Source organism: Rutidosis leptorrhynchoides, chromosome 6 (assembly GCF_046630445.1).
Source record: "Rutidosis leptorrhynchoides isolate AG116_Rl617_1_P2 chromosome 6, CSIRO_AGI_Rlap_v1, whole genome shotgun sequence".
NCBI lineage: Eukaryota > Viridiplantae > Streptophyta > Magnoliopsida > Asterales > Asteraceae > Rutidosis > Rutidosis leptorrhynchoides.
Window position 1 is genome coordinate 20,021,313 of NC_092338.1, and position 10,358 is coordinate 20,031,670.

Genomic DNA, 10,358 nt, shown 5'->3' on the forward strand with positions numbered 1-10,358 from the left:
ACTTGCAATGCTAAAACTGTTGAATTTAGTTTCTCTATTTCTCTTCCAAACTTTTTGAATTGATTCGACAGTGAAGCTATGGTTGTGTTGTTATCTTCATTTTCTTCAAGGCTTGCCACCGTCCTTCTAGTTAGTTGATCTCTAGACGGTGTCTATTCAAAAGTATGAACTGACATGTCTTCTAACATGTCATACGCTTGATTTGGTGATTTGTAAATAAATACTCCTCCAGCAGAGGAATCTAATATACCACGAGTATGTTCATCAATGTCACGATAAAAAGTTTATACTATTTGCCCTTTTTGTAATCCATGTTGCGGACAATTTCCCAGGCATCGTAAAGAGTTTCATCCGCCTTTTGTTTAAAAGTGGTGATTTCAGTTCTAAGTCTTTCGGCTTTTGCCGGTGGGAAAAATCGGGTAATGAATTTTTCTCTTAATTCGTTAAAAGTTGTGACAGAATCAGGTTTTGATGCTTTCAACCATGCTTTTGCATCTCCGATTAACGAGTACGGAAAAGTTCTTAACTTAAATGCATCTGAAGAAACATCTTTGTTTTTGTACAGTTCACATAAATCTTTAAAAGCTTCTAAATGTTCTATCGGATTGTTGTTAAGTCTTCCGTCAAATTGGTTTTCATGAACCATGTGCATAAACTGCCCCTTGACTTCCCAGTTTTCAGCCTCAATTTTAGGTCTTCTTATAGGTGCAAGTGCGAGAGGGGGAACAGTTTGTCTGGTATTCCACATCGGTAGATCATTTGGATCAGGTGTTACTTCAGCCATTTCTTCTTTAATGACGATGTTTTCAGGTTCAGTTTTGATTTCTGGTTGACCACTAGTGTTTCCTACTTGTTTTTTGATATTTTTCGGTGTTTTTAGTTGACTAGTACTACCTAATTTTTTTTGTTTTTCTTGTTTTAATCTTTTGTTCAAATTTCTTTCAGGCTCTGGATTAAGTGCAACGAGTTTAGGATTTCCTGAACGGGTCATACAATTACAAAATTGTATGTAATCTTGAAGGATTTATTCACTAAGTGTATAAACATTGAACTTTCTTGAAAATGAATTTTCACGAAAGGATCGAATAACATAAAAACAATGATAAAAACCTTTTGTTTTTCTTCTGATTTTGCCCACGTTTCGAATAGCCAAAAGATGCAGCAGAGGGGCAGGATTCGTTTGGTCTCAATATAATTGAGTACTGTTTGGCTCCAATAACCCAGTCCACGTACAAATCCAACTATTACTACGAATCAGAAAAATTATCTATTTATTTAACTGCCAACTTCCCCGGCAGCGGCGCCAAAAAGTTGATGTGCTTGAAGATCGTGTCCTTTTATTTTGATCGAATTTAGATTGAATTTATTACATGAATTGGTTGTGATTATATGGTGTTCTTATGATTTCGGATTGATTTCACACATATAGGCAACTTTGTCCTATCTGTATAGTAATAGTTTATTTGGTAAATCCGGTTCGTTCCACAGGGAAATGGAGTTTTTAAGGTTTTAATCGCTAAAAGTTAATCTATTAAAAGGGGGATTTTGGATTAGGGTTTACTACTTAATTGAACGGAATTTAAATTTAACTAAAACGAAATAACTAAATTAACGACAATAAAAATACAATTTAACTAATTTGACAAAATAGAAGAAATAAGGTTTTTCATGGCAATATAGCAAAATATTAAAAAGTAATTAAAATTTACTATATGGTAAAAAGTGAAATTGAAGAGATTTAAAATAAGGTAAAGTAGTGGCTACTAAAATATGTCCCCTCTGGATTTATGGATTGTTTTTAAGTCCGGTTATGATGTTTTAATATATATCCTTATATTTTATCTTTCGATTTATAAAGATTTAGCTAACTAAAATTAAATCTAACTTTCGTTTCGATCTCGTTTTAGCGAATTAAATTATACTCCAATTATTTAAATTAAGATTTAATCCAGTTTTTACTTTCTTTAAAACCAAAATTATAACGGTCTTACCCTTTTTATAATTACATGATTATATAAGCTATAATATTACCCAAACCATCGAATCACACTTCTAAATTATTGTCAATAATTTGTCCATATGTCCGTCCAGATCACCGAGGTGTTGAAGCATAATTTATGTCAATTTAATGCACTTTCGTTTATCAATTTTAATAAATTATGTGATAAGGGTGAAAATATTAAATTATATAACAATGGGTCGGTGATTAAACTTAATAATAAAAATAGTCAAAGTTACATCATAATATTATAATATGGTTCAATCCATTTGTCCAGAGGTTCTACATTTTAGTTACCACTATGGATATTTAGTTGGACATTATAACGGCGTAAAAATATAAATTATATAAAATGGACATAATAACAATAATAAATAAATAACAATAATAACGACGATAATAATAAATATTACTATAACAATAATAATAATAATAATAATAATAATAATAATAATAATAATAATAATAATAATAATAATAATAATAATAATAATAATAATAATAATAATAACAATAGTAATAACAACGATAATAACGATAATAACGATACGTGAAAATAAAGTTGGGACGTGGAGACTTACAGTGAGTTGGAACGTTAAAAAGCGATATTATTAGCGTAGCGGTACACGGACAGAACTTCGACTTAAAACCCGTAAATTAAACGTTTCAATAACTTTGTTATTAAAATAAACTTAAATTAAAATTATAATTATAAATATATATTATGAATATTACAGAAGAGAAATGAAAACTGATGTATATAAAGCTCGAGCAAACTGGCTTTTTATAGATATGTGGCCTGCTACAGTAACCCATGCGGTCGCATGGGTTTTATGCCTATTTCCCATGCGATCGCATGGCCGCCAGATCCAGCTCACAATTTTTTGGATTTTTACTTGTCGACATATTATAAAAATATATATAATATATAAATAATTTATATAATTATTTAAATATTATATTATATTCTTGTGCATAGTTGACTCATAATTTTGGCTCCGATGTCTCGTACATTTACGCCCGGTTTATGTCTCAGTCCCGGTTTCTCGAACGTCTTTTCGTACAATTTAATGTCGTGTAATTTGCGTTCCGCGACTTGCATTCTTGTCAATCTTTAGACGTTTTTCTTCGATAATTTAAACCACTTAGAGTGTAACTTGTACGTTTGAGCATTTTGGACGTTTTTGCCTTGTAAATCTTCGTTTTCGACTTTAAATCTTCATTTTTGAGCGATCTTCGTCTTTCGTCTTCGCACTTATTTATTTAAACAATTACAACTAAAAATAAGGAAATTACAATTAAAAACATTACATTTTGGAACGATATTGTGACTAAATATATGTTCGTTTGGAGCAATATCAGTAGTGATATTCGATGAGGGCTTAAAGTTCGATGTTGACGATACCTCATATGTTGGTTTTAAGTTCGATGTTGACGATACCACATTAAATGGGACGGATGGGATTTAAGTTCGATGTTGACGATACCATTCGTAGAGCTAGCCTTGAGATCTTGAATACTAATGGATGTTGTGAACATCAACGTTTTATGTGTTGTAGTGTAGCATATTATTGTTCGAGTTATATGCTATTGTTTGTGCTAGCTTGTGTATTGGAGATTTAGCGTTATACTTTGCGATGGTATGCTAATTATATTGCTAGAATGTATGCGGTAATTGTGTAAGTGATTTCAAGTAAGTAGGTTATATATGTATGTGTTTAATTATTGCATTCACTAAGCTTTATGCTTACCCCTCTCGTTGTTTACCTTTTTACAGGTATTGTGAATTTGAAGCTAACTAGTTGTTAGACTAGACGCTTAGGAGCACTTGGGCTCGATGGGGTAGCTTTTGGATATTTGGACGAGGATGGGGGATTTGGTAGTCCCCGGGATTATGCTCATGGTATCGGGTTGGGTTGTAGAGTCCTAATCCGTGTATATATATATAAGTGGGTTGAAATGGTCACTTTGTCGTAATTTAGGTCGATGTAGGTCCGGTGTTGTAAAACTCAATTTTATTGTGGAAATCTCTTAATTATAATTATACTAATGTGTTGTGAAAACCGTTTCGTTTAAAAGTGTTGGGAAGCGGGTTTTCCGCCCGCGTGAAACTGAAAAACTAATCAGGAACTTTTAGTTCAATTGGACGCCGTCCTGATTTTGGGACGCCGTCCTGTCTTTTGTAACTGGACGCCGTCCAGAGACCTGGACGCCGTCCAGAGACCTGGACGCCGTCCAGATGGTCAGGCACATATTTAAATAAAAAAAAAAGTTTGTCGTGTTTTTGGTAATACGAAGTCGGGTCGTTACAAGTGGTATCAGAGCATAGTCTAAGGGAATTAGGTGACCTTGGAATAGGTGCCTAGTCTTAGACTTATTGTCGGTTGTGCGTTATTTGCGGCACTTGTAGGAATACGGGTCGGATTGAGATTTGTTGGTGCCTTAGAGTAGGTGACTAACTAGGACTTGTTTTTGTCCAAAGTGTGATTATGTGGTGCCTTTTTTCGTGTGTAAATTAGTGCCTTAGACAGATAGTGCCTAATGTAAGTAGGCGAACTTGGACGTTGTTTCAGTGATAGTTACCTAGGTTGTAGGTTGACTTGTGGTTGTGGTGTACTTGTGTACGTTTATTATTATATTGTATATTGGTGTATATATACAGGTATATTTTGTGCGGTATCCTAGGGATGAATCTATTGGAGAGATTCGAATGTTTGGCGGTTTTGAGTTATCAAGTTCACGGTAAGGACTTTGGTCATTCGGGTACTAGGAGTTAATCGCGTGTTATTTTGTGTGAATGTCGCGTCAGTCCAGGTAAAGTACTTTGCGTGACCATGTGAAAATGGTAAGGTACGCATTTGTAATAGTGACCGATCACCATTATTACGAAAGTGTATTTTGACATCAAGCATGACATGACGAGTACCGAACGGAGGAAACGTGGTGTGACACCGCTAAATTTTTTTTTTTTATACGTGGCGAAAGCATAATATTAATTAAATACGATATCAACAATTGTACAAACCGATGTCACGTGTCATTAAAACAAATTACATATTAACAGGAAAAGACGTAAATACATTCTGTTATCAAAAGTACACGGTTCATATTCCAAAAGACCACATCAGAGTTAACCCTGTCAAACATAACATCGCCATGCCCGTCTTCTCCCCAAAAGGCGACATTTACAAAAGCTAATAACCTGCAGGGAGGAGATGGAGGGGAATTAGCACGAAGCTAAGTGAGTACGACTAACTACAGGCCATAGCATACATAAGTGTTATACCAATCATGTCACATAGTCTAACATACAAACATCACCCAAGTGCCGTCTACAGAGACTCTGGCGGCTCGGCCAAACCATTAACCACCAGCTGATTGGACTGGGGCTTACCAGAAGTTCCTCCACCACCGTATGTATATACATAATCCACACGCGACGGACGCGTCATTCACATATATATACACCACGGCTGTCTAGGCTACCACAGAGGAACCCAACCCGCAGGTTGATCTCTCCTACCGAGGCTACCACACAATAGGGACGCCCTGGGCTCCAGCAGACAAGCATCAACTAACATGCAGTCATCACAAGAACTAACTAACCACAATAATAAGTATATCTAACAAGCATGGCAATCATAATATAACATGCTTCTATATACTACATTCTCCAGTTAGTCCCACTCACCAAATACCAGCAAACGAGAAGGTGTTCAGCTATCTAATCACTGAACCTTCTCTTTCTCCTTTTCTCCTGAGAAATACATATACACGAGTTAGTTTATGTCCATAAACACCAAATAACACAATACAAAAAATTTTGTCAGAAAACTGTTCGCTAAAAATTTTCTGCTTAACACTTTCAAAATTTACATCCTAAACACCAAAATACAAACGGGCAGCATAACGGCTAAAAATCAACACTTAGGTAAAATATTCTGCCCTGGACACTCAGTCGGTCGACTGACTCTTACAGTCGGTCGACTGTCGACACAACCGGTCGACTTACCTTCCCAGTCTGTCGATTCATTTGGTATTACATCAATCGGCCGAAGGTAAATCTCAGTCGGTCAGTTCACTCAACAGTCGGTTGGTTCAACCCTCAGTCGGTCGACTGTCGACCGACAGTCAGCCGAGTGTGTTCATCTTCATCAGAAACTGAACAAAGGCTACGGACTTCACGATGAAATCCTCAAATCTCGATCTAGAGCTCGTTTTAAACACCAAAATCGACCACAACTTGTTCACTACTTGTTATAGACTCAAAACACACAACAATTTGATCATAACAACACTTAAATCACTTATTTTGACACAAATTTACACTTTTATGAAAACTAACACAAAACCTTAAATTTCACAAAGATTGGAGCATGGAAGCTTGTGATTCTTACCTTAAAAGAATCAGTAAATCACAAGGAACACAAAGATATGAACAATTTGAGCTCTAAAACAAGAATCAAGGATTAAGGTTTGATTGTAGGTGAGGAAGATGAAGAACGGATGTGTTTTGGGAATTTTCTAGAAATGGGAAGAACACAGCCCACTAGTCACTTAATTATGGATAATTCCCACACTGTGTGACACACGGGTATTTATCATTTATCTGATATCTTTCGTACAACATTTGACAACCCAAACGAAGTCCAAATTAAATAAACAAACCTGTTCTGTGACCCTTGTCACAAACTGGTCCTAACCACATCATTATTTAATAATAAATATTAAATAAAAATAAAAGCATATAATAACGCAATACAAACTTAAGGGCAATCTAGTAATCTTACATCTAAGCCCGATTGAGGATGTTACAAATCTACCCCCCTTAAGAAGATTTCGTCCTCGGAATTTGGTCAAGGTCAAACAAATGGGGATAGCGCGCCCTCATTAACTCCTCGGTTTCCCACGTCAAGTTAGAACCTAAACTGTGCCGCCATTCCACTAACACCATTGGAATCTGTTTCTTTCTTAACTTTGTGACTTTCTTGTCCACTATTCTAACCGGTTCTTCCACTAATTTCTTAGTCAAATCAACTTTCAAATCCTTCAACGGAAGCTAACTCTGATGGAAGATCTAAAACAACAGTTTGATCATTCAGAATTTCTATGATTGGAAATGGCCCAATAAACCTCGGAGCTAGTTTACCACGTTTACCAAATCTGATCACCCCTTTCCATGGCGAAACTTTCAGATAAACACGATCACCTACATTAAATGTCACAGGACGTCTGCGCGGATCAGCATACATCTTTTGTCGGTCTCTGGCTGCTTTTAACTTTTCACGTGCAATTTCAACCTTTTCTGCAGTTATCTGAACAATTTCGGGACCTGCAAATTGTTTCTCACCTGCTTCTAACCAACACGTAGGAGTTCTGCATTTTTGGCCATACAACATTTCATATGGCAGCATTCCAATACTCGAATGATACGAATTGTTGTAAGCAAACTCTATCAGAGGAAGATGCGAATCCCAATAACCACCATATTCTAAGACACACGCTCTCAACATCTCTTCTAACGTTTGAATCATTCGTTCACTCTGACCGTCTGTTTATGGATGATATGCTGTACTTAAATTCACACGCGTACCCAGATTCTGTTGTAACTATTCCAGAAGTTCGATACAAACCTAGTATCTCTATCGGAAACTATTGACAACGGTACACCATGTCGACTAACGATCTCTTTCAAGTACAACTCTGCCAAATCACTCAACGAAGCTGTTTCACGGGTAGCTAAGAAGTGAGCACTCTTTGTCAGACGATCCACTATCACCCAGATCATGTCGTGTCCTTTCTGGGTTTGGGGTAACTTGGTTACAAAATCCATCGTTATATGATCCCATTTCCACTGAGGAATTTCTAACTGTCGTAGAGACCCATACGGTTTCTGATGTTCTGCCTTAACTTGCGCACAAATATGACATTTTTCGACAAAATTCGCAACATCTGTCTTCATTGTCGGCCACCAATACAATGTTTTCAAGTCTCTATACATATTTGTACTACCTGGATGCACTGATAATCTTGATTTATGCACTTCAGTAAGGATTAAATCCCTCAAATCTCCAAGCATAGGCACCCAAATTCGATCTTTATAGGTCTTTAATCCTCTAGAATCATTGCATAGGTCAAATTTTCTTTTGGTCATTTGCTCATTCTTTAGATTTTTGTCATTCAATTCTACTAACTGAACGGTTTTTAATTGATCAATCAAGTCGGAAACTATCTCAATTCTCATAAATCTGATATTTTCAACTGTTTTCTTGCGACTCAGAGCATCTGCGACCACATTTGCTTTACCCGGATGGTACTTAATCTCACAATCGTAGTCTTTAATCAATTCTAAACATCGACATTGATGCATATTTAATTCTTTCTGCGAAAAGATATATTGAAGACTCTTATGATTTGTATAGATTTCACAATGTGTACCATAAAAATAATGTCTCCAAAGCTTCAAAGCAAACACAACTGCAGTTAACTCTAAATCGTGAGTAGGGTAGTTTCATTCATGATTCTTCAACTGTCGTGAAGCATACGCTATAACTTTATTTCTCTGCATCAAAACGCAACCCAGACCTGCACATGACGCATTGCAGTAGACCACAAAATCTTCTATTCCCTCTGGTAAAGCTAAAACCGGCGCTTGACATAACAACTGTTTGAGAGTCTGAAAAGCCTTTTCTTGTTCATCAGTCCATCAAAAGGCTACATCTTTTCTAGTTAACTTATTCAACGGACCTGCTATTTTAGAGAAGTCTTTGATAAATCGGCGGTAATAACCTGCTAAGAAAACTCTTAATTTCTGTCGACGTTTTCGGCGAGTTCCAATTCATTACAGCTTCTATCTTAGACTAATCTACTTTGATACCCTGTTCACAAATCACATGACCCAGAAACTGTACCTCCCGCAGCCAAAATTCACATTTGGAAAACTTAGCGTACAACTGTTCCTGTTTTAGAAGTTCTAATACCAATCTCAAATGTGCAGCATGATCTTTCTCGGTTTTCGAATATATCAAGATATCATCTATGAATACAATCACAAACTTGTCAAGATACTGACGACACACCCTGTTCATGAGATCCATAAACACTGCTGGCGTGTTTGTTAACCCAAATGGCATAACTAAAAATTCATAATGACCATATCTAGTTCTAAACGCTGTTTTTGGGATATCTTTCTCTGCAACACGTACCTGATGATACCCTGAACGTAAATCAATCTTTGAAAAGTAGGAAGCACCCTGTAACTGATCAAATAAATCATCTATTCTCGGTAAGGGATACTTATTCTTTATTGTTCTCTTGTTTAAATCACGATAATCTATACACATACGAAGCGACCCATCTTTCTTTTTCACAAACAAAACAGGAGCACCCCACGGTGAAGAACTTGGTCGAATAAACCCCTTATCTAACAGTTCTTGAATCTGAGACATCATTTCTCAGATTTCTGACGGAGCTAATCTGTAAGGAGCTTTTGCAACTGGCGTAGCACCTGGAACCAAATCAATTTTATACTCTACTTCACGTACTGGAAGTAACCCTGGTAGTTCATCTGGAAACACTTCGGGAAATTTTGACACAACTGGAATATTGGTCACTTGCTTCTTTTCTTTCTTAACATCAATCACGTAGGCTAAGAACGAGTCACATCCTTTCGATATCGCCTTCTGAGCTCTCATTAGGGAAACCATAGGGAAGTTAAGTCCACTGCGCTCTCCCCTAGCTATAACTCGGGATCCATCAGCTAGACGGAAAGAAATCATATTCTTATCACACTTAATATTAGCCTTATTAGCTCTTAACCAATTCATACCTATGACTACATCAAAGCTAGGTATAGGCATCAGAAAACAGGTTAAAGGGAAGGAATGGCCGTCAATTTTGATGGTAATTCCAGACACATATGATGTGCATGGAACCATTTTACCATCAGCTACTTCTATTCCTAAAGGCTCATCTAACATCCTAATAGGCAACTTCAACTTATCACAGAAGCCTAAGGACATAAAAGATCGATTTGCTCCAGAATCAAATAACACACGAGTTGGCAAGGAATTAACCAAGAACATACCGGTAATGACGTCATCGGTAGCGGTTGCAGCGTCTACCTTCATCTGAAATGCCCTTGCCTTTGCTGTTGGAGGATTCTTTCTCTTCTACCCAGCAGTAGAAGCAGAAGATCCCCCAGAAGTGAATGACCTCGCTCCTGACCCTGCCCCAGAACCGGCTCTTGACGCAGATGAACAATTCACCGATCTATGCCCCTCCTGATGGCAACTCCAACAAACATTAGACTTAAATGAACAAGCTGTTGATTCATGACCTAACACTCCACATTTCAAAC

At 36.7% G+C, this 10,358-nt stretch overlaps 1 pseudogene; it reads left to right on the forward strand.

The window, feature by feature from the left end:
- Positions 1 to 306: 306 nt before the first annotated feature.
- On the forward strand, positions 307 to 391 carry LOC139856715 (small nucleolar RNA R71; annotated as a pseudogene).
- Positions 392 to 10,358: the final 9,967 nt, after the last annotated feature.